At 46.3% G+C, this 26,549-nt stretch overlaps 1 long non-coding RNA gene across 1 annotated transcript; it reads right to left on the bottom strand.

Moving 5' to 3' along the window:
* On the bottom strand, window positions 1-26,517 carry LOC145789621 (uncharacterized). Its single transcript, XR_014327741.1, has 3 exons — window positions 26,432-26,517; window positions 833-903; window positions 1-117 (listed from the first exon to the last, which is right to left on the bottom strand). It is a non-coding gene; the product is annotated as an uncharacterized LOC145789621 (long non-coding RNA).
* Window positions 26,518-26,549: the final 32 nt, after the last annotated feature.

Below are 26,549 nucleotides of genomic sequence, written 5' to 3'. Positions count from 1 at the left end.
ACCTCTATTGATAGGTCTAGTTCATTTTCTGTGGATGATTTCCCATGTCCTCTTAGGTCCATGGCTACTACCCTTGACTTTTCCTTAAGTTTACTAGCTGTCAATGCAAATGAAAGACTGTCCAAATGAATTTTGTCATGTACCAAGGTAAACAAGTCGCAGAGCGCTTGAAATAATAATATCAGCATATGCAATCTTTATTCTTTTTTTGTTTTTGGTTCTCTTTCAATCTAGAACTGCAGCCATATAAAAGTAAGACATACACAACAACAAAACAATGTGAATAAAATTTAGTTAATGTAACTTTCTTTTTCTTTAATTAGTAAGTGATTTGGGTGGGGGTGTTTGAAGACAGTGTCATTTTCTTGGGAAAAAAAATTATATTTACAGATAATCAAAAGGCACATAATGGAACATTGCAGTGGAGAATCTGTACGAGATCATTGACAGAACAGAAATGAAGTTGCAAGTTAAATTTTCTGTAATTCTGATAAATAAATAAAAAACATTAAACTCCTTTCCCTTAAAAATTATGTTATGAAATTACTATTCAAAGTGAGTCCTCTTCACTACTTATTTCTCTTGTTTCAAACTGATATATGTTGCAGTTTTGTCTTTTTCTGAATACAACAACTAAGAAAGCCAGAAAGATAAGATATTGCACTACAATATAGACTATTTTGATTCTCCTTATATATTAGTTTGTTGATAACCTCACTAAAGTTTACATAACAGTATGCATTAGTCTGGATCTCAGTATTCTCGTAATTCATGCATTAGAAATACTATGAAAGAATATAAGACAATTCTATTAAAATAAAATCAAACGTACCCAGAATAACCACCTCCATGCAGACAAAAAATAACTGGTCCATCTGATCCTGCTTTATAAATGTGAAAAACCTAAAATGAAAAGGCATGTTAATAATTCCACCCTAAAAAATAATAATAATAATATGAAAGGGAAAAATTAAAATAATGAAAAAAACTTTCGCACGTATTCAATAACTAAAAGGAGGAAAAAAAAATTACTTATTGTAGACGTCCTCGAACGCCCCGGGAGGGTGAGTCCCGTTCCGTTCATTTTGGGGTTCACTACAGCTCAGGACTCTCAAATTGTCACGGTTCGTAATCTGAACCAAAGAGTCCAAATCCGGCCAATCGTTTTGAGAAAACAGATTTTGAAAGAAGTGCCAAACATGGACTGCTTTGCCAGATACAGAGTCGCCACCTAAATATTTTATTTTGAGAAATTTAGAAAACCCTGACTCGTTGCCTAAGGCCACATGTCCATCATCACCAAAGTTGCCTCGGCTCGGGAACTTGGGTACGATTGGGGAAGGTCACTTCGTGAGCACCCCCGCTCGCCCGATCAAAGATCGGCCTCTACTAACCATGATATCAAGTTTTGAAAACATTGTGTGTTCTTATTCCGGTTATTAGCCTAGATTTACTATGTGATGCGCATAGTATACAAGTATAGACTGGATCGCCTGAATTGGAACAAAACATTTCATGTTTGTTTGTTTTGAAAATGGTTTGATGGTGCTACCCACAAGTAGGCTTAAAATGTAGATTTTGCCACCCTCGAGTGGGCTTAGAAAAGATGGTTTTGCCACTATCTAGTGGGCTTAAAACTCACAGTTGATGATTTGTTCCAATCCAAATAACCCAACCTTCACCCACAGGCATTCAAGCAGTTTATATCACATAAGCACATAGCCTCATGGTAAGCATGCTTTTTATGACAGTCACTCACACGCATGCAAGGATGCTAAAGCATAAAACTTACCGAGTACTCCAAGCTAAAACAAAAACTATGTTAGAAATCCATGCATGATCCTAACTATACAAAAAAAAAAATGCCTAATGCAACACATGCAAAAATGCAACTATAGCAGGCTCGGCTATTCTAAACGTGGCATATGAAATGCTACAGCTAACATGTATTCAATTTGGAATTGAAAATACAATGCAGTTAGTATGATGCGCCGAGCCCGGTGCATGCAAAACAGATGAATGAATGCAAACATGCTATCATACTGTATGCTAATTGAAATATGCCCTAATCTAACCATCATAAGCGGATAAATAAAAGGGAGAAAGACGTGGGGTTAGAAGACATACAACACACAAACGCACACTTATTACAGTTGTGCCCTCGCGCAGAGGGTCCGAATAAATAGTACAGTCCAAATAATACAGTCCGAATATAAACAAATTCCTAATTAATTTACAAATTACCTAAGAAAAATAATAAACTGGCATGCAAGCCAGGGACTGCCTTGACTCTTCTTCAGATGATGGATGATGCATGTCTGGGCTGCCTTGCGCGGAAATCCACTGGGATGCCCCAATTAGCCTCTATTTTACAATTACTCTTGGAAAGCGCGCCAAGCTTCGGAAGGTTGCTAATTCTTGATTTGCTGTAACAGAGAGCAGGAAAGAGGCATAGCAATGTATTTTCACAAATATATGCATGCCTCGATCCTCGTGCCATCAATCACGCATATCGATGCATGATGGCCAAGGAGTCGAATTGTGAAACTCAATATAGGGTGAATGCACATAAAAACAAAACAAAACCTAGACTCCATCATGGATAATCCGGAGTGTCGGCGATTGGGAATTGAGACATGTTCCGTCACTCGGAGTACGAAACGTACCTCGTTTCCCGTGCCTAGGCTAACTCCTATCCCAAACACAATGCAATATGCATGACATGCATGAATGCAACTAATATACAACCTAGCATGCACAATGCTATGAAATGGCATACACAATGCACGAGGTAACATGGCATACACAATACACTAACATACAACCTAGCATACACAATGCCATGAAATGAAATGGCATACACGATGCACAATGGACTTACACCAACACAAGTGGACCTCAGCCACACTCACATAAGAGGCCATCAGATGAAAATGAGACAACTCGGAATGCGTGCACACATGCACGCAAACCGAGGACTGAACCTAAGGCACAAAATGCCACTCTAACAAGACATGGCAAGGCATGAAATATGATATGTAAACATGCAAATTTCAGCGCTAAAATATGACCCAAAACAGTCCCGAATCATGGAGATATAGTACCCGATGCATGAAATGAAACCGAAACACAAAACTAGGCCTATGCATTGGCCTATAGCTATACAAAACATGCACTATTTGAACATGGAATGTAAATACAGAGTCAATACAGCCCAAAAACAAACATTTTTACAGTTTTAAGCAAGGTCAAACAGCAAGTGCAAATGGGGCTAAACTAGCATGCAAAAATGGCCCCGAAAGCAAGCTAAAGAAGCAAGTCATGGCTGCCGGCTCTAAACAGATGAGGGACCTTCAACAAAGTTGAAGAGGGGCCCAAAATATGACTTTTTACAGTTTACAACCAACTACAAAAACCAACACAGGTATGGCTAAGCTCTCATGCAAGAAATGGGCCAAAAGAGGGACAAAGAAGCAAGTGGTGGTTTCTGGCCTCAAACACAAAGGGGCCCTTCAACAATGTTGAAGAGGGGCCCAAAATATTACATTTTACAGTTGATGTCCAGACCCAAAACAGTATGCATGCAAGCCTAAAATACCATGCAAAATAAGGCCAAAAAGAGAGATATAACACAAAGTATATAAAGGATGCCTCAAACAGTGAAATACCATTAATGAAACATGAAGATAGGGTCAAAATAAGGCTGTTTTAGGTTTGGACTAGAGTCCAAAAATAGAAGCACAAGAGGCTAATAAATCATGTAAAAAAATATGGCCAAAAGAGAGATATAAAGGCAAGTAGCAGATGGAAGCCTCAAACAGTAATGAGCCCTTCAACAATGTTGAAGAAAGGCTCAAAATAAGCTACTTTTCAGTTCATGACAGAGCTCAAAACAGTTTATACATAGGCCAAAAATATTACACAAGAAGATGGCATACAAGAGGGGTAATGAAGCAAGTGCAACAAGGAGGCCTCAAACAGGTAAAGGCCCTTAATCAAACATGAAAAATATCTCAAAATAAACTTAACTCTAGTTAGGGTCGGAGCCCAAAACAGCAAGAAAGAATGACTTAGAAAGCATGCAAAGTATGGACAAAAAAGGGGGAAATGGAGCTTACCCTTGTAGACCAAGTCTTGACAGCCTCTTGGCTTGAGTTTGGTGGCTCCTTAGCTCTGGAAAACAACCTCCAGCTGCTGGAATGGAGGATGGAAGAGTGGGGCTATGGGTTGGTGAAGAAATGGTGTAGGGTATGAGAGGTTTGAAGCTTGGAAGAGAGGGAGAGGAAGGTGTATGTATGCAAAACTCTTAGGTCATTTTTTCAACCCCTAAACCAGAGCTGGGTGGTTGGTTATATAGGCAAGAAGAGGGGGAAAAATGGGGGGGGAAATGGAGGGAAAACAACCAAGTTTCCCCCCAAAAATGCACCCCCCCGGATACACAATCTGGGGGGAAAAAGAATATACAGCTGTAAGAAACAGGGTGTAAGGATCATGACCGGCCAGCTATCTAGGTTGCAGGTGGCCGGCCGGCTACCTCCCATGGCCGGCCGGCCAAGGGTCAAAAGGTTCAATGAGGATTAGTGGCCGGCCATACCAAATTGGTGGCCTCCCATGTGTGCACAACACAACCCTGTAGTCAAAAACTGGAGATAGTGAACTAGGAGAGAGAACAACCCACTTTTCAAAGGGGTTCAAAAGGGTCAACAGCAATTACTGGCTGGCCACCAAATATTGGTGGCCTCCCAGATGTGTACATCACAAATATGTGGTTTAGGGTGCAAGAAAATGGCCCAAGGGTGGTCAACATTGGCTTTGAAGTGAGAAAAAATGGGCGACGGAGGGCGATGAAGGGATAAAGCTGGCTGACAGAACAATTACTGGCCTCCCACCCTTCTATGGCCTTCTTACCAATGAAACAGAGGTCCTTGCCAAAAATGAACCAAAACCGATGCAAAATGAAGGTTCGGGGGCCGAAACGCGCAGCCCGAGGCCCCGAAAACTGGCTGTTAGGCACCGGAAGTGGTGTCCACCCATGAAGTTGGTCTCTCGGACCACAGTGTCCCTCAAAAGGGAGAAAATAAGGTGTATGCCAAAAATTGGAGCAAACGGAGGTGGTTAAACGGTCCCAAACCGAGGCACACGGCCAATGGCTCCAAAAAATCGGAAACCGGACTCCAAACGGGAAAAATGGCCTGCGGCCACGAAACGTAGCCCACGGCCACTGAGAGATGATCTACGAGACCTCTCCCTCCCTTCGGGAAGAGAAAACAGAGAAAACAGAGCCTGGTTTGCAAACCGAGGCAAAGCACAAAAGAGTCCGGAAGTCCGAAGGCAAGGCTCGCAGCCGAGACTCTGAAACCTCTGAACGAGCACGATATGCAATATTACCGAGCGCTCAACTGGTGACGTCTGAGTCTCAAGGTCGGTCAAAAATGGGGTGTCTACAGTTGCCCCTCTTTGACAAAACTCGAAAGTCATAAGTGACGGGAGTGAATGTCAAAGCCCAGAGACGACCCATTTTTGACAAGGCCGAAGACTTAGACAAACATACAAAATAACACAAATGTGCCCGCAGGCATGCCCGCAGGCAGGGGCAAAATGCAACCGAAAATGCAAGAAGTCGAAGGTAACTCAATGATCGTGCAAATGTAGCAAGCTGTAATGAAGCAAGTATTCGCAAATAGATGCAACAGTTTTAAGCAAGAATGCAAAGCAACAACTACATTTCATGCAGTTAAGAATGCGGAAAATTATTCAATCCTCGCCATGTCTCACACGGAGAGGATACGATACCTGCGCGATTCGTCTGGTCGCACCAGCCTCAAATGAACCGTACATACAATATCGTGCCTGCAAAATAAAGAAACTCAACAAGCACAGCATATCTAATAGCATGCGTTCAATGTGATGTCGAATGCAGACAATTGCGGTGTTGATAGAAAAGTGCATCGCAATGCGGGAAGAAACGCGCGTTTCGGCGAGGGTGACTCGATCGCGGCCTCTGGTCCACCTCCCGGAGAGGTTACAACATGTTTAGAAGGATATACCTCACTTTCGATGAGTAAACGATGAGACATGCATTGGAAGTTGAAGCTGAAGTTCCGGCGGAACGATTTCGCGACAGAAAATGCACTTCTCTTGTACTTTTTCAGGTCTCGGGGACTCCAATCCTCCCCAAAATTTGCAGGGACCTTGGAGGGCAGGTGGGGAACACCACCGGCCAGTTTAATTGGGAGAGGGAGGCCACCGGCCATTTCTTGAAAAGTGAATGGCCGGTCTTCCAGAAAAAGTGGCCGGTCGGCCACTTTGCCAAATCCCCGGGCAGTTTTGTCTTTTCGGCCTCTTTTCTTTAAATACACTCATCCAAGCACTTTGAGCTCATAAGTGCAGCTCCGAAATCCTCCTCTCTAGCTTCCCAAACCACTTTCTCCCTCAGATCTGGGCTCTATACGCGTTTTCCAATGTCCCACGCAAGTTGTTTTCGCGAAATCTTTCAGTTTCAAGCACTTTGAACCGATTAAAATTTGGTTTCGGGGCTTCTTTTCTCATTTTTGCCACTTGAGGTGAGTTTGTCTCAATATTTGGAAGATTTTCTCGGGAGTTGACTTTTGTTGACTTTTTCATTTCCCGAGAGTTGACTTTTGTTGACTTTTTCCAATTTTGGCTCATTTTTGCCCCTTTTTGCAGATTTCTCGAAATGGCGGGTCAATTTCCCCACGGCGGAGGTTCTCCAGGCGCCGAAGGTGAGCCTGACATCATGTCTCTGCCTCCGAGGGTTCGCCCCTTCATACCCGAGAGGTATGGCCCACCAGTACACGTTCTTTCGCGGGCTGTTTTTCATCATTTCACCGAGTTCGACGAGCGAGCACCCGGGGATCTCCTCCTGCGGGAGCCTGAGTATCATCTCTCCCATGAGGCACGAGAGGTATTTACTTCATTCCTACCTTTTCTGTAACGTATTACGAATTTTTCTTGCATTCTATTTGCACTCTGAACACACGGTTCAATCACTTGAATTTCTGAACACTCAGTCCATAAATTGATTGTGAACACACGGAACACATCGGTTGAGGGTTGAACACGCAGCTCACACGCTGATTTTCTAAACGCACAGTCCAATTTGAAGGTGAACACGCAGCACACACTGATTGAGAGTTGAACACGCAGCCCAAACATTGATTTTTAGAGCACACAGCCCAAATTGAAGGTGAACACGCAGCCCACACTGATTGAGAGTTGAACACGCAGCCCAAACACTGATTTTTAGAGCACACAGCCCAAATTGAAGGTGAACACGCAGCCCACACTGATTTTTAGAGCACACAGCCCAAATTGAAGGTGAACACGCAGCCCACACTGATTGAGAGTTGAACACGCAGCCCAAATTGATGGTGAACAAGCAGCACACACTGATTGAGAGTTGAACACGCAGCTCAAAACACTAATCTTCTGAACACACAGCCCAAATTGATTTTTCTGAACACACAACCCAATTTGAAAGTGAACACGCAGCACAAACTGATTGAGAGTTGAACACGCAGCCCAAACACTGATTTTCTGAACACACAGCCCAAATTGATTTTCTGAACACACAGCCCAGACTGATTGAGATTTGAACACGCAGCCCAAATTGATTTTCTGAACACACAGCCCAAATTGATTTTCTGAACACACAGCCCAAATTAAAGGTGAACACGCAGCCCACACTGATTGAGAGTTGAACACGCAGCCCAAACACTGATTTTCTGAACACACAGTCCAAATTGATTTTCTGAACACACAGCCCAGACTGATTGAGTTTTGAACACGCAGCCCAAATTGATTTTCTGAACACACAGCCCAAATTGAAGGTGAACACGCAGCCCACACTGATTGAGAGTTGAACACGCAGCCCAAACACTGATTTTCTGAACACACAGTCCAAATTGAAGGTGAACACGCAGCCCACACTGATTAAGAGTTGAACACGCAGCCCAAACACTGATTTTCTGAACACACAGTCCAATTTGAAGGTGAACACGCAGCCCACACTGATTGAGAGTTGAACACGCAGCCCAAACACTGATTTTCTGAACACACAGCCCGAATTGAAGGTGAACACGCAGCCCACACTGATTAAGATTTGAACACACAACCCAAATTGATGGTGAACACACGGCACACACTTACTTTACTTTGCACGCAGCCTATTCATTTTATTCGCACGCAGCTTTATTCATTTCATGCTGAAACATGTGTTCATTCTGAATGCAGGTGACTTCTCGCACCGTGCGGGGGTACGGTTCTACCGCGGTGAGAGACTGGTATGCTGAGCTCCCGGAGGCCGTTCGGGATTTGGTTGACTTAGCGAGGTTCGGGCCTTTCTGTGCTAGACTATCTCGTTGTCCTGCTAAGAGGACGCTGATGGCCGCCCTGGTGGAGAGATGGTGGGACACTACCAACTCTTTCCATTTCTCTGCCACTGGGGACATGACTATGACCCCTTTTGACTTCGCTGTATTGACCGGCCTTGATGTGGGAGGCTGGGCGATCCCATATGATGAGGACATGGGCGAGTGGGAGGCCGCTCGGATATATCTGCTAGGGGCTCGCCCGCCTGTTGACAGAGCTTCGGGGAGAGTCCGATATACCTGGTTCTCTTCCCACTTCCGGCGGGTGGAGATGGAGCCCGGGACTCTTGAGGAGGCAGCACAGTATGCCCGAGGCTTTTTAATGTTCCTCTTCGGGACCACTCTGTTTGCTGATAGAGGGAACACTGTTGGGCTTTATCTGCTGAGTGCCTTGGTGGACCTGTCACAGGTCAGGCGGTATGACTGGGGTGGTGCCGTCTTGGCCACCCTTTATTGCTACATGAGTGCGACCTCACGCGGACGGGGGGACTTACTTGGCGGCTATTGGAGAGCCTGGGAGGTACTTTCTACCCTCTTTGATTTACATTTCTGCTCCTCATTACTTGCACATGGCACACATGGCGCGCTTTATACTCAGTATCGTGCATTTTGCCCTCAGCATTTCATATTCTGCTCTGTTTTCTACAGTTGTGGGTCTATGTATATTTCCCGACATTGGCCCTGAAGTTGATGGTAGCGGCACCTCTCATGACCCCGTATTCACTTGTGTTTGAAGGCCGGCATCGGCCAAGACCTCGGGAGTCTCTCCTTTACCTGCGACAGTATTTCAACACGGTGCGCCCATCGGAAGTACTTCAGAACTCTCAGTTCTTTCTGTTTTCGTCTTTGATTTGTCCCGTACATCTTTGATTTCTGTTTGGTTTATGCACCTGTTATCTGCAGATTACATGGCAGCCCTGGGCGCCCTTAGGTGAGGGTCTCCGATTCCAGTTTGCTGGAGGGTGGGGTGCCTCCCGGTTCAGGCTCCTGTTCGAAGGGCCAGTTGGTAGGGCCTTTTTTCTGGGGGAGCGTTTCTTGCGTCAGGTCTGGGGGTACACTTCTCAAGACCCTCCCTCAGCACCCCCAGCCGACATGCAGATTGCTGATGTACTCATTTCCCGGGAAGTCATCAATGCTATGTTGGGTACTGATGCTTTGCTACATCTTGCGAAGGGGGATTACGTTACTTACCGTCACACATACCTGATGCCCCCATTGAAGGGAGTTCACACTCCGATGATGAGGCCTGCTGGTATGCCATCTTCGAGCCAGGCCCGGGCTCGGGCTGCAGATGCCCCTTCCACCAGCAGGGCTAGTACATCTAGAGGTGGGGGTGGATTTGTTCCCCCGATTCCTCCGACTTATCCTCATCCTGGATGGCCAGACATGCCGACCGAGTTGACAGAATGGCGGTACGGGGCCTCCTACACGATTCCGATAGAGCCTCCCATGCCTGACCATCGATACGTCATCGATCCCGACTCACCGCCGGTACGCCCCACTGTTTTTCATCTATCATTCAAACACTTAGACATTCCTTTATTCACTGATGATTATGAGTTCGTATCTGCAGCCGCCCAGAGAGTACATGGAGGGGGTGATCGGATTGGTGGCCTCACTTGAGGGCATGGTCTTGCGGAGAGAGGCGCAGCTGTCCGTCATGGGTTTCCAGGTACTCTTTAGTTTTCTGGCATTTATCATACTTCTGATGATATGCTGATTTCTACTGCATTGATAGGCTACTTGTGTAGAGCACATCTGACACACACCTCATTTATACACTATGTTTATATGCACCCACTTCATGTAGTTTTTGCTTGTATCTGCATCTAATGTACATATTTGGACTGATGTATTTGAATTGAACTCTTTATTTTCAGATGCCCCCGATATATGATCAGCCGCAGGCCAGGCCACCTGGGCCTTCTCGGGGAGCTGGGCCATCTGGGCCTTTTCACGGAGCTGGGCCATCCAGGCCTTTCCGAGGAGTTGGGCCATCCAGGCCTTTCCGAGGAGAGGGGTTGTCTCGCAGACGCAGAGCACATATTGTGGAGGAGGAGCCTGGTGAGGATGAGGAGGAGGAGATTGCAGACCGTCAGTCGGAGACATCTGCTGATGGAAAGGACGGCTCTGGCCTTGGTTCTGGGAGTGGAGGCGAGGCTGAGGGGGATCCCGAGGATGATGGCTCTGATTCAGATGAGGGCGATGGCGATGGCGGCGGAGAGTCTATTCCGCAGAAGAGGACGAAGAGGGCCTCTTATTACTGCTCTTGAGAGCACAGATGCGGCTATTTCCTGTTTTATTTATCTTTTCGCTAGTAGTTGTAGCACATTTGTACATTATCAGGCAGTTTTATTCTCTGTAAAACTTGTGCCTTAGTCTGTAAAATGTTGTAACAAGCGAGGCATGATGGGATGAAACAGCTTTTGAAAAAAGTATTGTATTTTAAACGTTTAGCATCATATCGCATCATTCTGCATCATAATGAGATTGAATAGAAAATGTGTATTGTGCATTTTGCCCAGTCAGGTAGTGAACCGACGTAACAACCTAACTTTCTAAGATATAACAAAACCTTAGCAAGTTTACAGCACAATAATGTTGACAACTCGATAAACAAGACTCAAACAAAAAGCTTAAATAAAGAGTAACAACTCAAAAACACGAAACACGACAGCTCGACAAACAACTCGATAAGAAAAACGACAACTCGATAAACAAAACAACAACTCGATAAACAAAACAAAACGAAGTGTACATCGGACGATCTGGGCAACGGAACGCATCCGACTCAGAGGGAAATAGAGGCCTTCGACACATCCGTTGCATGGAAATGGCTGAAACTTTCCCTCGGAGGGTAAAACAGGGCTGAAGGCATACATTGGAGCATGGCCGGCCACTTTTGGGAGCCGGCTGGCCAGGTTTATTGCAGAGAGGGGGCCACCGGCCAGTTTTGAAACAAGAGATGGCCGGCCTGCCAGAAAAGATGGCCGGCCGGCCACTTAACTCTGCAGCCGCCCAATTTTTGACACTTGTCCCCCTGAATAGTGTCTTTTCCTCTTTAAAAGCCTTAGCTCCGTGTTTTGATTCGATTCATCTTAGTTTTGCACAAGAATGGAGGCGTTTCTCGTTGAAAATCTCACAACTTGGATCGCTTCTCTAGATGGCTCGAAAAAGTTAAACTTCCGGGGTTTCGGCTTGAATGCACTATTTATGCTGAGCCGCACTCCGCTACATCTCCCTTTCCTCCATGCCGCGGCGAGGTTTTGGAACCCGGTGACGCATGTCTTTAGCTTCGGCGGTCAAGAGGTATGTCCAACTTTTGAAGATTTTCAAGTTTTGATGGAGTCTGAATGTCATGAAGAGATCTTGCCCCAGTTCCGCTTTGGCCACGCCCAAGTTTTAGGGCGGATGTGTGGACTTACCGCGCATGATGCTCGGTCTCTGATCTGTAATGGAGAACTGGATATCCTTGGTTTGATTCATCGCTTTTCTGACGCTGGTAACCGCAGCAACCATTATTGGCAAGGTTTCCGACAATACGCCCTTTGCTTGTGCTTACTGTCTCACTTTCTGCTTTCCCCGAGTTTTGGGGGATTTAGCATTCGTCTGATTGGAATTGCTCAAGGCTTGAAAGAAGGAAAGAGCTGCATCGCCATAACCTTGGCCGAGACGCTGATGGGCTTGGATTCTGTCTATCGCCGGGAGACGACTAGGTTTGCTGGGAGTCCACTGCTGCTGCAGGTAATGTTTCCCACCCAATCTTACATATGTATTTGCTCACATCACTCGGCCCTCAAGCTCGGTTTTTCTCACAAAAACCCTTTTCTCGCTTTTCCCTCACCGTACATCTCTCTATTCTTTATTCTCTCATTTTTCATCCCTCCCCAGGTATGGTTAATGGACAAATTGCAGGTTGTAGACTCTTGCCCGGCCTATTCAGCTCGAGGCTATTTCTTTCGACAGCGCCTAGTCGATGCCCCTGATGAAAGATGGTGGTTTGACTGGATGTACAATCTGTCTGTAGATCGCATTGCTTGGCGTTGTCCTTGGCTCAATCTCCCAGCAATGAGCTATAGCATGTCCCGGTTGATCGGGATCCAATTGATTGGTCTGACCCACTGTGTGTTCTACTTTCCGTTCTGGTTCCTGCGCCAGTTCGGTCATGATCAGATTTGCCCACCAGAGGGGATTGAGTACCCAGCTGCTTTCCTGATCCGAGGTGCACAGCTTGCCCGATATGCCACAGCATGGAGGACTAGAGAGCTTCTAGCTCCTGCTTCCACTTTCAGTTGCACTTTGTCTGACGAGTGCTTGGATTAGCTCAACGAGGAGGCACAGGTTGGGCCTAGCTTGGTGTCAGAGGCTTCGACCAACTCTGGGAGGGGGCGCAGGGACACTTGACTTGACTATGCCCCGGATTTATTACTTTATTAGTACTTTCAAGTTTTCTTTATGAATATAATAAAAAGCAACTTCGATTGTATGCAAGAGCAGGAGAACTCTGTTTTGAAATCAATGAAATTGAAGGTTGTGGTACTGAACATTTTCCACTTTGGTCCAGAAATGGTCTTAGTTGTAAAGAGATTGATTTGAACAAAGTCAACTTTTATTAAAACTTTTCAAAACTATTTTCGATATGGATCAGAACTGGACACGCCTAAGATCTGTCACTGAGATGCACAACCCCAGATCCTCGCAACTGGAAAGTTGCCCCTAGTTTGAAGAGTACCGCGGCACTGCATGGCAACGGAAAGTTGCCCCTAGTCTGAATAGCGCTACACCGTCGTGGCAACGGAAAGTTGCCCCTAGTCTGAATAGCACTGCACCAGAGAGCACGATAAATGTTGATGGATAAAGATGACCGAGATGGTCAAAATGGACAAAGTTGATTGGGGAAAAGTTTATGGCTGAACTACAGGGTGAAGCTGCCTACGTATCCCAAAGATGGGAATCAAGCCTTACGTAGTTCAAGCTTACGTTCACTCGGGTATTTTCACTCTCCTTTTACGCTCTAACTTTTGCCAAGGTCGCCCTTTGCAGGTTTTCAACCTTGCGAGCTCAGTTTTTATATTTTCCAATTCTTTGTGTTCTAATTTTTGCCTAGGTCGCCCTTTCGGGTTTTTGGCCTAGCGAGCCTCTCAGGGGTAATATTTCTTCAACTTGTCCATGTTGATCGGTTGGGAAAACTCTAGGCCATCTAGATCCATCAGAACCACAGCTCCACCTGACCAGATAGCTTTGATGATGTAGGGACCAGTCCAATTGGGTTTGAACTTGCCCCTTGGGTCGTGGATGGGAGCTCGGTTGTCCTTGAGCACCAAATCTCCTTCCTTTAGATTCCTGGACTTAACTTTTTTGTTGAAAGCCCGGGCAATTCTGCGCTGATAGCCTTGAACATGGTACAGTGCTTTCAGTCTTCTTTCGTCAAAAAGCATGAGTTCCTCAAATCTGCTCTGCTGCCATTCTGCTTCGGCTATTTGACACTCAGCCAATACTCGTAATGACGGAACCTCAATCTCGATAGGTAGAACGGCCTCCATCCCATAAACTAATGAATACGGAGTCGCTTCGGTAGAAGTTCTGATTGAAGTCTTGTAGCCCCACAGAGCAAATGGCAGCTTATCTAGCCAATCCCGGTAGGTTTTCACCATCTTCTGTAGTATGTGTTTGATATTCTTGTTGGCCGCCTCAACCGCTCCATTGGTCTGCGGCCGGTATGTGGATGACTTATGAAAAGCCACATTGTATTTCTCTAACAAGTCTATCACTTCCTTCTTGAAGTGGGAACCGTTATCTGAAATTATCTCGTTTGGGACCCCATAGCGACAAATGATATTGTTTCTAATAAACTTCGCAACGTGTGACACCTTCAACACCGCATACGATTGGGCCTCGACCCACTTCGTGAAATAATCTATTGCAACCAGGATGAACTCATGCCCATTCGACCCCTTCGGAGTGACAGCCCCGATCACATCGATTCCCCATACTGAAAAAGGCCATGGCGAAGTCATGTTGTACAGCTTCAACGGCGGGATGTTCATGTGGTTTGCATGAATCTGACACTTGTGGCATCGCCGAACAAAACTAATACAATCCTCCTCTATGGTGGACCAGTAATAACCCTGTCTGAGGATCTTCCGTGCTAGCATTACGCCGTTCATATGTGCACTGCATTCTCCTCCATGGATGGCCTCCATCAGGCGCTTCGATTCCTCGGCTTCAACACATAGCTTGTGCATTCCCAGATGACCTCTCTTATACAGTTTACCCCCACAGATGATGAACTGAATGGCCATTCTTCTGATTGCCCTTTTATCCTTGGCATTTACCCCTGGCGGGTATGCTTCTTTTTCACGAAATTCCAAATGTCATAATACCAGGGGTTTTCATCCTGAACCTTATCTATAGCGGCGATCGACTCGTAGGCCGGCGCAAATTTCTGGTCAATGACGACTGGACGCATCCGGATTCCAAATGGAATGTCTATCATGGAAGATAGAGTTGCTAAAGAATCTGCAAACCTGTTGTTCTCTCTTGGAAGATGAGCAAAGTTTAGCTTCTCAAACCGAGGGATTAGCAAGTCCAAGGTCTGGTGGTACATCATCATCTTTTCTTCTTTGACTTTCCAGTCTCCGTTTACCTGAGATACAATAAGGTTCGAATCCCCGATGACGTCTAAACGTCTTGCCCCTAGTTCCAGGGCCGCTTCTAGGCCAGCAATGCGCGCCTCATATTCTGCTTCGTTGTTCGAGACTTTGAACCAGAGTTTGAAGGATAGAGGGATACGGGAATTGTCGGGTGCTATCAGCAACACTCCTATCCCATACCTGTATTGATTTGATGCTCCGTCAAAGTACATCGTCCAATATTCGTCGTCGATGTGCAAAATGGCTTCATTTGGGAATAAGTACTCCACTGTTTCACCTTCTTCGACTGGATGATCAGCCAAGAACTCTGCCACTGCTCTTCCTTTGACTGACTTGCGTGTCACATATTTTAGATCGAATTTGGAGAGCAACAGCAGCCAACGAGTTAGCCTACCCGTAAGTGCCGGTTTCTTGAAAAGGTATTTGATGGGATCTAATCGTGAAACCATCATTACGGAGTGAGCTAACAAGTAGTGCCGTAGCTTCTTGGTAGCCCATACCAAAGCTAAGCAAGCCTTCTCAAGCGGAGTGTAGCGGGTCTCGTAATCCAACATCTTCTTGCTCAGATAGTAGATGGCCCTCTCCACCTTATCCTCTGATTCTTGTGCGAGCATGCAGCCCATTGTAGTCTCAGTCACTGAAAGGTACAATATCAACGGTTTCCCCGGCTCTGGTGGCGACAACACGGGCGGGTTCTGTAAATATTTCTTGATCTGTTCAAAAGCAGCTTGGCATCGGTCGTCCCATTGGAATTTCTTGCCTTTCTTTAGGAGACCAAAAAGTGGTTCACAAGTCAAGGTTAATTTTGAGATAAACCGTCTTATGAATTGCACTTTACCCAGAAAGCCTCGCACCTCCTTTTCAGTCCTTGGTGGTGGCATTTCTAAGATGGCCTTGATTTTTGAAGGGTCGACCTCGATGCCCCTTTGTATAATCAGAAATCCCAGCATTTTTCCCGCTGTAACACCGAACGTGCACTTCTGAGGATTTAGCCGCAACCGAAATTCTCTGATCCTTTGAAAGAACTTTTGCAAGGCAGTGTAGTGGCCCTCTCTTTCCTTGGACTTAATAATCATGTCGTCCACGTATACCTCAACCTCTTTGTGGATCATGTCGTGCAATATTGTGGTCGCGGCCCGTTGATAAGTAGCTCCGGCATTCTTCAACCCAAACGGCATTACTCTGTAGCAGTATGTTCCCCACGGGGTGGTGAATGCTGTCTTTTCTCTGTCTTTTGGTGCCATTACTATCTGATTATACCCTGAGAAGCCATCCATGAATGAGAGCAAAGCATGCCCTGCTGTGAAATCTACCAACTCATCAATATGCGGTAAGGGAAAGTCGTCCTTCGGACTAGCTCTGTTCAAATCCCTGAAATCCACGCATACCCGGATCCTGCCATCCTTCTTCGGCACTAGAACGATGTTGGCCAACCAAGTCGGGTATTCGGATACCAGCAGGAAGCCTGCATCGATCTGCTTGGTGACCTCTTCCTTAATCTTGAGAGCCCAGTCCGGGTGGATCCTTCTGAGTTTCTGCTTAATAGGTCGGGCTTCGGGGTCAAGGGGGATCCGGTGCTGTACAATCTCAGGATCGATCCCAGGCATGTCTTCATAGGACCACGTGAAAACATCTTTGAAATCTTTTAATAAAGCGACTAAGCGCTCCCGTTCCTCCGAAGACAACGTGGACCCGATCTGGACCAGCCGCGAGTCCTCCTCAGTACCAATATTCACGGTAATGATTTCATCAGTTAAGGGTTTGACAAATCTCTCCTGCTCCTGCTCAATTAGACGTTGCAAAACCGGAGGAATTTCTTCCTCGTCGTTTTCATCAAAATTTTGAAAGTCTGAGTTTATGCAATAAATTAAGGGCACAGAAAAGTACTCACAAACCACAGTCACTTGATTCTCATTAAGCACATCCAAATCGTCCGAGTTCTCGGTTACAACAGACTCAAATGAGAAAGAAAAAGACGACCTGGACATAACTGTGGCATCCGGGTTATCATCCCCAGGATTACCAGACTCAGACTCAGTCGAGCTGGAACCTGATTCCGACTCACAGGACTCGGTGGAATCAGATTCCGGTTCACTACCTAACCCGGTGCTGCTGGACAAAAATCCCTCCTCGTACTGCCAGGTGAGAGAGGGTGCGATAGATGTATCCAAAATAGTCGCTGGAAGGCCCACAGCCGTTTCATCCTCAATCATGGAAACCGAGGAGTTATCCCCCAAGCACTTTTGGTCGATCGAAGGATCTGAAAGTAGACATGCCAGCGCTACCCCCATCTCAAGTTCGGTGCTCTCGGAATCCACTGCCTTACACTGCTCAACCTCCGCTGATGGGTCTGTCTGCTCTTCGGCAACGTCATCCCTGGGTAGTTGCAAGTCGAAGAAGATCTCGAAACCAGGCACGCGCTTCCTCTCCGCGTTCAGCCATGGGTCTGGGAAGCCGCAAAACGGAAAGTCTTCCCTCTCCCGGACGAAACGTCCGTTTAGGGTACCCCGAATGGGCCGATGCATTAATTCGAAAGGCTTCCCAGCCTGCTTTGCTCTGGCCCTTCCAGCCATTTCCTTTCCCTTCCTCACCCAGTCCTCTTTGGTGGGCAGATAACCCAGACCAAAGGTATGAGGGTTGTGTGGCACTTCAGCCAATGCTGGGACGCCCTTCCGGCCGCTCCTTCCCAATCCCATTCCAGGGATGTGTTGTAGCTTGTTCATGAGGTAGACGGACTGAGCACTGACGTACACCCCCTCATTCACAGCCATAATATTCTGCACCACTCGAGCCTCATCCAAAGTGAACCCTGATAAGAACACATCCTCAGTGCCATGCTCGATTTCCAAGATTGGTGTGGACACTTCCGGCGGCGGATGGACTGATGAATTCCCGAAGACAATAGCCACCCCCTTCCCATGAGGGTACTTCAACATCTGATGTAAAGTGGAAGAGACTGCCTTGACCTGGTGCAACCACGGTCGCCCCAAAAGTAGGTTGAAGGTTGCGGGAACGTCCAAGACATGGAATTCAATGTTGTGTTGTCCTGGACCAACCTGAGTCTGAATTTTGAAAGTCCCCATCACTTCCCTGCTAGTATTATCGTATGCTCTGATCACTTGAGTAGTCAATACGAAGTCCGCGGGCTTCAACCCGATTGCATACCCTGTTCTGGTCGGGCAGACATTAATAGCAGACCCGGTATCAACAAGTACCACCGGTATCCACTTGTCTCTACATTCCACGGAAATGTAGAGGGGTTTGTTGTGATTTGTGCCCTCAGGTGGTAATTCTTTGTCTGAAAAGGTTAATGCCAGGGAACCTCCTCCTAGAAAAACCAGCCCAACCAGCTGTTCTGGTGTAGTATCTATGGAGAGTTTGGACTTGTCCATAGCAGATAAGACAGCTTTTCTATGTACTCGTGACGCCATAAGCAGTCCCCAGATGGAGATGTCTGCTTATATCTTCTTTAGCTGTTTCAGCACAGCTTCCTCTTCGATCTGCTTCTCCTTTTGTTTCTCAGCTTCTTTATCCTTCCCGGATGCCTCGGGTTAGTCTAAGTGCGGGGGCTTGAAGCACCGCCCGCTTCTTGTCATGTGATCAACCTCATCGAGGTACCAAGTGTCGTCCGGTTGGTTGCTTCCCCAGTCTTCGTCTGTGTGGGCAAGACATAAGTCATCGTCTTCCCACCACATTCCGCTGGCATTCAAAAGACACCTGTCTGGTTCGGACATGTTTGTACTCACAGCACTTTCAGTCTGCATGCCCACAGCATCCTCTGTTCTTGTGTGCGCGGCACTTTCGATCCCCTCATGGATTTTGGCTTTCCCGGTTCTCTCAGAACCCTGTTGTTCTACCTGCGTCAGTGCAGTTTGTTGATGCTTCCATCCTGAGCGAAATTCTTCGTACCGGCGCTCTCCGGCAATGTAACCTGACTTCCGGCCCTTCCGGCCACAGCTGATACTCTTGCCCCTGCCGGGCCCTGTTCTGGTTGGGATTCTCCCACCACATCTGGTTGATCATCGAGCCATCCAGTGGCCTCTGCCGATTCCTCATAGTCAAACCAGTTGACTGCCGCGTCCCCTGATTCTTGGTCATCGAAAAATTATAGGTTGGCAAAGTCCTCATCTACAGCTGTCAGATCATCTGCCCCTTGCCCAAATCCATCCCCCCGGATCATACACAGTTCTTCTTTTCCTGGCAATTCTATACCCAGCCTAATCTGGCCTGTTGACAAGATGTACTCACTTGGATCATAGGCTTCCCCAGCAAAACTCTGTTCAATCCCAGACTCAACAATCTCATTCTTTCCCGAAGTCTGCCCTGCCCCATCTTCGATAGTCACCACCGTCGGCTCTGGTTGGGTTGTGGAGATGTCCAACATACACAAGAAGTCAGTGCAGTCGGGAAAGAACACCTCCGACTTAGGTAGATGGGTAGGAGTAATATAGATGCTAGGATCGTAAGACACGACCCCGGTCTGGATAAGATTGACTCTTTTGGGAGGTGGAGTTTGGTTGTGTGTAGGGAGGGGGTTGGTTGTGACGTTGGGTTTTTCTGGCGGCAAAATCACATTTTTGTCAACGAGGTCTTGAATCTCGTGACGCAGCCTGAAACATTGGTCAGTATCATGATCGTGCTGCTGGTGATATGCACAGTACTTGGCTGGGTTGTGAGAGGGAGGGAGTGGATTCAGCAATGGCCTCGGCTCTAGGGGTTTTAGATGCCCCTTTCTGATTAAGACCCCCAGAGCCTTAGACAAAGGCATGTATAGTGGGGTGAAGGTTCTTTGGCCTCTGGGCTGGTATTTAGATGTTTGAGTATTGCTTCCGGATGCACCGGAGAAGGGTGTGGCTGCCATGGGCCTTGGAAGGGGAGGGGGAATGGTGGTGACCATGCTGACCTCCAAAGCTCTTGTGGTTGCAGTGCCACTCGGGCCTGCATTGTTGTTATGGTTGAATTCTCTCCGGGGTTGCTCCCTGTCCTGGTCAATCAGACCTTGTTTCATCGCGTCTTCAATTTGTACTCCCATCTCATGTAGATCCGAGAAAGTAGGAAAGGGGAGTACAATCATTTTCTGCATCAATTTTGGTTGGAGATTGCGCATAATCATCCTGATTTGGTCCTTATCAGTGGGCCTCAAAGTCATCATCAACGCCTTTGCCCTCCACCGAGTTACGAAATCTGAGAAAGTTTCCTTGGGCTCCTGCCTTGTCGTTTCGAGATCACGAATTGTAATCTCGATCTGGGTGTTGTACGAATACTGTGCGACAAAGGCCTCGGCCATTTCATCCCAACTCCTCTTTACCTCGTCTTCTAACTTCGCGTACCAGATAGCGGCCACACCTGACAGGGTTCGGCCAAACAGCGAAAGCTTTTGTGGTCGGGTTAAGCCTATTGGCCGCAGGATGTCTGAGAATAGCCGAAGATGGACCATGGGGTCCCCGGACCCGTCGAAACGGTCAATTTGCGGCATCTTGAACCTATCGGGCAATGTCACGGCCACGTCGGTATATCCATCCTCGATATCCGGAATAGTCTTTACCCTTTGTGATTTCTTGAAGAGCTTCTCAAGCTTGCTCAGTTTCAGAGCTGTATGGTCTATTTCAAACTCGAAGGGGGAGTCTGGGCGGTTGGGTGTATGGGTCTTAGACAGTTGAGGAGAAAGCGGGGGCGGAGCTGGCCCCGTTGGAAGGTTCGTGTCCTCTTGTATGTTCTGGATATTTGGCACGGTGTTCTGGGTTTTTGGCAGAGCATTCTGGACAGTAGGTGCCTGCTCGGGTAATGGAGCCCCTGGCGGAGGAGGAACTTGATGTGAAGCAGATGCTGCATTCTGCTGTTGCAGTCTAGTGATTAGCTCGGCCTGCTGGGCCATGATCGCGGCCTGCTATTTGGAGAACTCCGCTTGACGGGCGGCATCCTCCTACATTTGTCTCATGCTCTCCTGCATTTGGCGCATCAAGGCTTCCATTCCTGATGTATTTTGCTGATCCATCCGACTAACTGGTATGTCTATTTCTATAGCAACAATCGAGACCTCAGTTCTATTGTCCTCTGATGGAGTAACCCACTGTTTTGGCAACCTCTGTTCTGACACACTGCGCTTTCTTGGCCTTCTTCTGACAACGGGGGGTAGAGAATGGAACACTGGCTGTCCGTCAATTAGATCCTCAAATCGATTGAGTCGACGACCTCGTGTCCAAAATGCTTGGGGAATATCTACTGGGTTGGAAGCAATTGTGCTAGAACTGCCCTAGTAAAAAGATAAATAAAGCAATAAGGAAATAAATAAACAGATAAACGGACAGCATAACAGCTTAAAGTAAATGCATGACACACCGCCGGGCATAACAACACACAGTCGATAAGCTGAATACACACTGTCCTCCAACACTGATTATTATCCCTGAATCACTGCCCCCAAAACTGAATCTCTGATATCCGCAGATAACTGATTCTCAAATACTGACTAATGCCTGCAGGCCTGGTGCCCAAACTCATACACTGATACATGCATTCTTGTAGAGACGCACTCTAAAGCACATAACAGATAAGTGAGAGCCAAAACACCCCTATGTTGGGGTAGGGTTTCCCTGTCCTATTTTGTCAGGAGCTAGGGTTTCACTACGCACGCAGCGGTTTCAAACAACCTATAAACGGGTAAGCAACCTATCCTAGTTTGGAATGGTCACTATGGATCCGAATATGCACTAGGTCGAATGGTCAAAAAGGGTGCCCCGGTAAAACCAGGGTTTGTGTTCCCATACTGGCAGAGCCCACAACTGGTCAGCCTTATGGTCATGCCTTGACAAGACAAGCCTCTGGCAAACCGTTCAGGAATAGCAGGTGGCAAACACGGTGTCCTAGGCGCACCAATGCACATGCAATGCAAAGAAACACATAAGTGTAGTCAAAAACAGATATCATGAGTTCGAGTCAAGTTCTCTAAATCCCCAGCAGAGTCGCCAGAAACTGTAGACGTCCCCGAACGCCCCGGGAGGGTGAGTCCCGTTCCGTTCATTTTGGGGTTCACTACAGCTCAGGACTCTCAAATTGTCACGGTTCGTAATCTGAACCAAGGAGTCCAAATCCGGCAAATCGTTTTGAGAAAACAGATTTTGAAAGAAGTGCCAAACATGGACTGCTTTGCTAAATACAGAGTCGCCACCTAAATATTTTATTTTGAGAAATTTAGGAAACCCTGACTCGTTGCCTAAGGCCACGTGTCCATCATCACCAAAGTTGCCTCGGCTCGGGAACTTGGGTACGATTGGGGAAGGTCACTTCGTGAGCACCCCCGCTCGCCCGATCAAAGATCGGCCTCTACTAACCATGATATCAAGTTTTGAAAACATTGTGTGTTCTTATTCCGGTTATTAGCCTAGATGTACTATGTGATGCGCACAGCATACAAGTATAGACTGGATCGCCTGAATTGGAACAAAACATTTCATGTTTGTTTGTTTTGAAAATGGTTTGATGGTGCTACCCGCAAGTAGGCTTAAAATGCAGATTTTGCCACCCTCGGGTGGGCTTAGAAAAGATGGTTTTGCCACTATCTAGTGGGCTTAAAACTCACAGTTGATGATTTGTTCCAATCCAAATAACCCAACCTTCACCCACAGACATTCAGGCAGTTTATATCACATAAGCACATAGCCTCATGGTAAGCATGCTTTTTATGGCAGTCACTCACACGCATGCAAGGATGCTAAGGCATAAAACTTACCGTGTACTCCAAGCCAAAACAAAAACTATGTTAGAAATCCATGCATGATCCTAACTATACAAAAAAAAAAAATGCCTAATGCAACACATGCAAAAATGCAACTATAGCAGGCTCGGCTATTCTAAACGTGGCATATGAAATGCTACAGCTAACATGTATTCAATTTGGAATTGAAAATACAATGCAGTTAGTATGATGCGCCGAGCCCGGTGCATGCAAAACAGATGAATGAATGCAAACATGCTATCATATTGTATGCTAATTGAAATATGCCATAATCTAATCATCATAAGCGGATAAATAAAAGGGAGAAAGACGTGGGGTTGGAAGACATACAACACACACACGCACACTTATTACAGTTGTGCCCTCGCGCAGAGGGTCCGAATAAATAGCACAGTCCCAATAATACAATCTGAATATAAACAAATTCCTAATTAATTTACAAATTAACTAAGAAAAATAATAAACTGGCATGCAAGCCAGGGACTGCCTTGACTCTTCTTCAGATGATGGATGATGCATGTCTGGGCTGCCTTGCGCGGAAATCCACTGGGATGCCCCAATTAGCCTCTATTTTACAATTACTCTTGGAAAGCGCGCCAAGCTCCGGAAGGTTGCTAATTCTTGATTTGCTGTAACAGAGAGCAGGAAAGGGGCATAGCAATGTATTTTCACAAATGTATGCATGCCTCGATCCTTGTGCCATCAATTACGCATATCGATGCATGATGGCCGAGGAGTCGAATTGTGCAACTCAATATAGGATGAATGCACATAAAAACAAAACAAAACCTAGACTCCATCATGGATAATCCGGAGTGTCAGCGACTGGGAATTGAGACACGTTCCGTCACTCGGAGTACGAAACGTACCTCGTTTCCCGTGCCTAGGCTAACTCCTATCCCAAACACAATGCAATATGCATGACATGCATAACTGCAACTAATATACAACCTAGCATGCACAATGCTATGAAATGGCATACACAATGCACGAGGTAACATGGCATACACAATGCACTAACATACAACCTAGCATACACAATGCTATGAAATGAAATGGCATACACGATGCACAATGGACTTACACCAACACAAGTGGACCTCAGCCACACTCACATAAGAGGCCATCAAATGAAAATGAGACAACTCGGAATGCGTGCACACATGCACGTAAACCGAGGACCGAACCTAAGGCACAAAATGCCACTCTAACAAGACATGGCAAGGCTTGAAATATGATATGCAAACATGCAAATTTCAGCGCTAAAATATGACCCAAAACAGTCCCGAATCATGGAGATATAGTACCCGATGCATGAAATGAAACCGAAACACAAAACTAGGCCTATGCATTGGCCTATAGCTATACAAAACATGCACTATTTGAACATGGAATGTAAAGACAGAGTCAAGACAGCCCAAAAAAAAATATTTTTACAGTTTTAAGCAAGGTCAAACAGCAAGTGAAAATGGGGCTAAACTAGCATGCAAAAATGGCCCCGAAAGCAAGCTAAAGAAGCAAGTCATGGCTTCCGGCTCTAAACAGATGAGAGCCCTTCAACAAAGTTGAAGAGGGGCCCAAAATATGACTTTCTACAGTTTACAACCAACTACAAAAACCAACACGGGTATGGCTAAGCTCTCATGCAAGAAATGGGCCAAAAGAGGGACAAAGAAGCAAGCGGTGGTTTCTGGCCTCAAACACAAATGGGTCCTTCAACAATGTTGAAGAGGGGCCCAAAATATTACATTTTACAGTTAATGGCCAGACCCAAAATAGTATGCATGCAAGCCTAAAATACCATGTAAAATAAAGCCAAAAAGAGAGATATAACACAAAGTATATAAAGGATGCCTCAAACAGTGAAAGACCCTTAATAAAACATGAAGAGAGGGTCAAAATAAGGCTGTTTTAAGTTCGGACCAGAGTCCAAAAACAGAAGCACAAGAGGCTAATAAATCATGCAAAAAAATATGGCCAAAAGAGAGATATAAAGGCAAGTAGCAGATGGAAGTCTCAAACAGTAATGAGCCCTTCAACAATGTTGAAGAAGGGCTCAAAATAAGGTACTTTTCAGTTCATGACAGAGCTCAAAACAGTTTATACATAGGCCAAAAATATTACACAAGAAGATGGCATACAAGAGGGGTAATGAAGCAAGTGCAACAAGGAGGCCTCAAACAGGTAAAGGCCCTTAATCAAACATGAAAAATAGCTCAAAATAAGCTTAACCCCAGTTAGGGTCGGAGCCCAAAACAGCAAGAAAGAATGACTTAGAAAGCATGCAAAGTATGGACAAAAAATGGGGAAATGGAGCTTACCCTTGTAGACTAAGTCTTGACAGCCTCTTGGCTTGATTTTGGTGGCTCCTTAGCTCTGGAAAACAACCTCCAGCTGCTGGAATGGAGGATGGAAGAGTGGGGCTATGGGTTGGTGAAGAAATGGTGTAGGGTTTGAGAGGTTTGAAGCTTGGAAGAGAGGGAGAGGAAGGTGTATGTATGCAAAACTCTTAGGTCATTTTTTCAACCCCTAAACCAGAGCTGGGTGGCTGGTTATATAGGCAAGAAGAGGGGGAAAAAGGGGGGGAAAATGGAGGGAAAACAACCAAGTTTCCCCCCAAAAATGCACCCCCCCGGATGCACAATCTAGGGGGAAAAAGAATATACAGCTGTAAGGAACAGGGTGTAAGGATCATGACCGGCCAGCTATCTAGGTTGCAGGTGGCCGGCCGGCTACCTCCCATGGCCGGCCGGCCAAGGGTCAAAAGGTTCAATGAGGATTAGTGGTCGGCCATACCAAATTGGTGGCCTCCCATGTGTGCACAACACAACCCTGTGGTCAAAAACTGGAGATAGTGAACCAGGAGAGAGAACAACCCACTTTTCAAAGGGCTTCAAAAGGGTCAACAGCAATTACTGGCCGGCCACCAAATATTGGTGGCCTCCCAGATGTGTACATCACAAATATGTGGTTTAGGGTGCAAGAAAATGGCCCAAGGGTGGTCAACATTGGCTTTGAAGTGAGGAAAAACGGGCGACGGAGGGTGATGAAGGGATAAAGCTGGCTGACAGAACAATTACTGGCCTCCCACCCTTCTATGGCCTTCTTACCAATGAAACAGAGGTCCCTGTCAAAAATGAACCAAAACCGATGCAAAATGAAGGTTCGGGGGCCGAAACGCGCAGCCCGAGGCCCCGAAAACTGGCTATTAGGCACCGGAAGTGGTGTCCGCCCACGAAGTTGGTCTCTCGGACCACAGTGTCCCTCGAAAGGGAGCAAATAAGGTGTATGCCAAAAACTGGATCAAACAGAGGTGGTTAAACGGTCCCGAACCGAGGCATACGGCCAACGGCTCTGAAAAACCGGAAACCAGACTCCAAACGGGCAAAATGGCCTGCGGCCACGAAACGTAGCCCACGGCCACTAAGAGATGATCTACGAGACCTCTCCCTGCCTTCGGGAAGAGAAAACAGAGAAAACGGAGCCTGGTTCGCAAACCGAGGCAAAGCACAAAAGAGTCCGGAAGTCCGGAGGCAAGGCTCGCAGCCGAGACTCTGAAACCTCTGAATGAGCACGATATGCAATATCACCGAGCGCTCAACTGGTGACGTCTGAGTCTCAAGGTCGGTCAAAAATGGGGTGTCTACACTTACATCATTCGAATCTGGAATGTGAATATCATCTTCTTGGTCAAAATAGCCCAACCAATCCAAAGGTGAGTATTTTTGTGAAGAAGTCCTACAAGAACAAATGGTAAACAACAGATAGTGA

Source organism: Camellia sinensis, chromosome 1 (assembly GCF_055761805.1).
Source record: "Camellia sinensis isolate YWXY chromosome 1, ASM5576180v1, whole genome shotgun sequence".
In the NCBI taxonomy this organism is placed as follows: domain Eukaryota; kingdom Viridiplantae; phylum Streptophyta; class Magnoliopsida; order Ericales; family Theaceae; genus Camellia; species Camellia sinensis.
The sequence above is the reverse complement of the archived record's forward strand: the minus strand, read 5'-3'. Positions and strand labels throughout refer to the sequence as shown.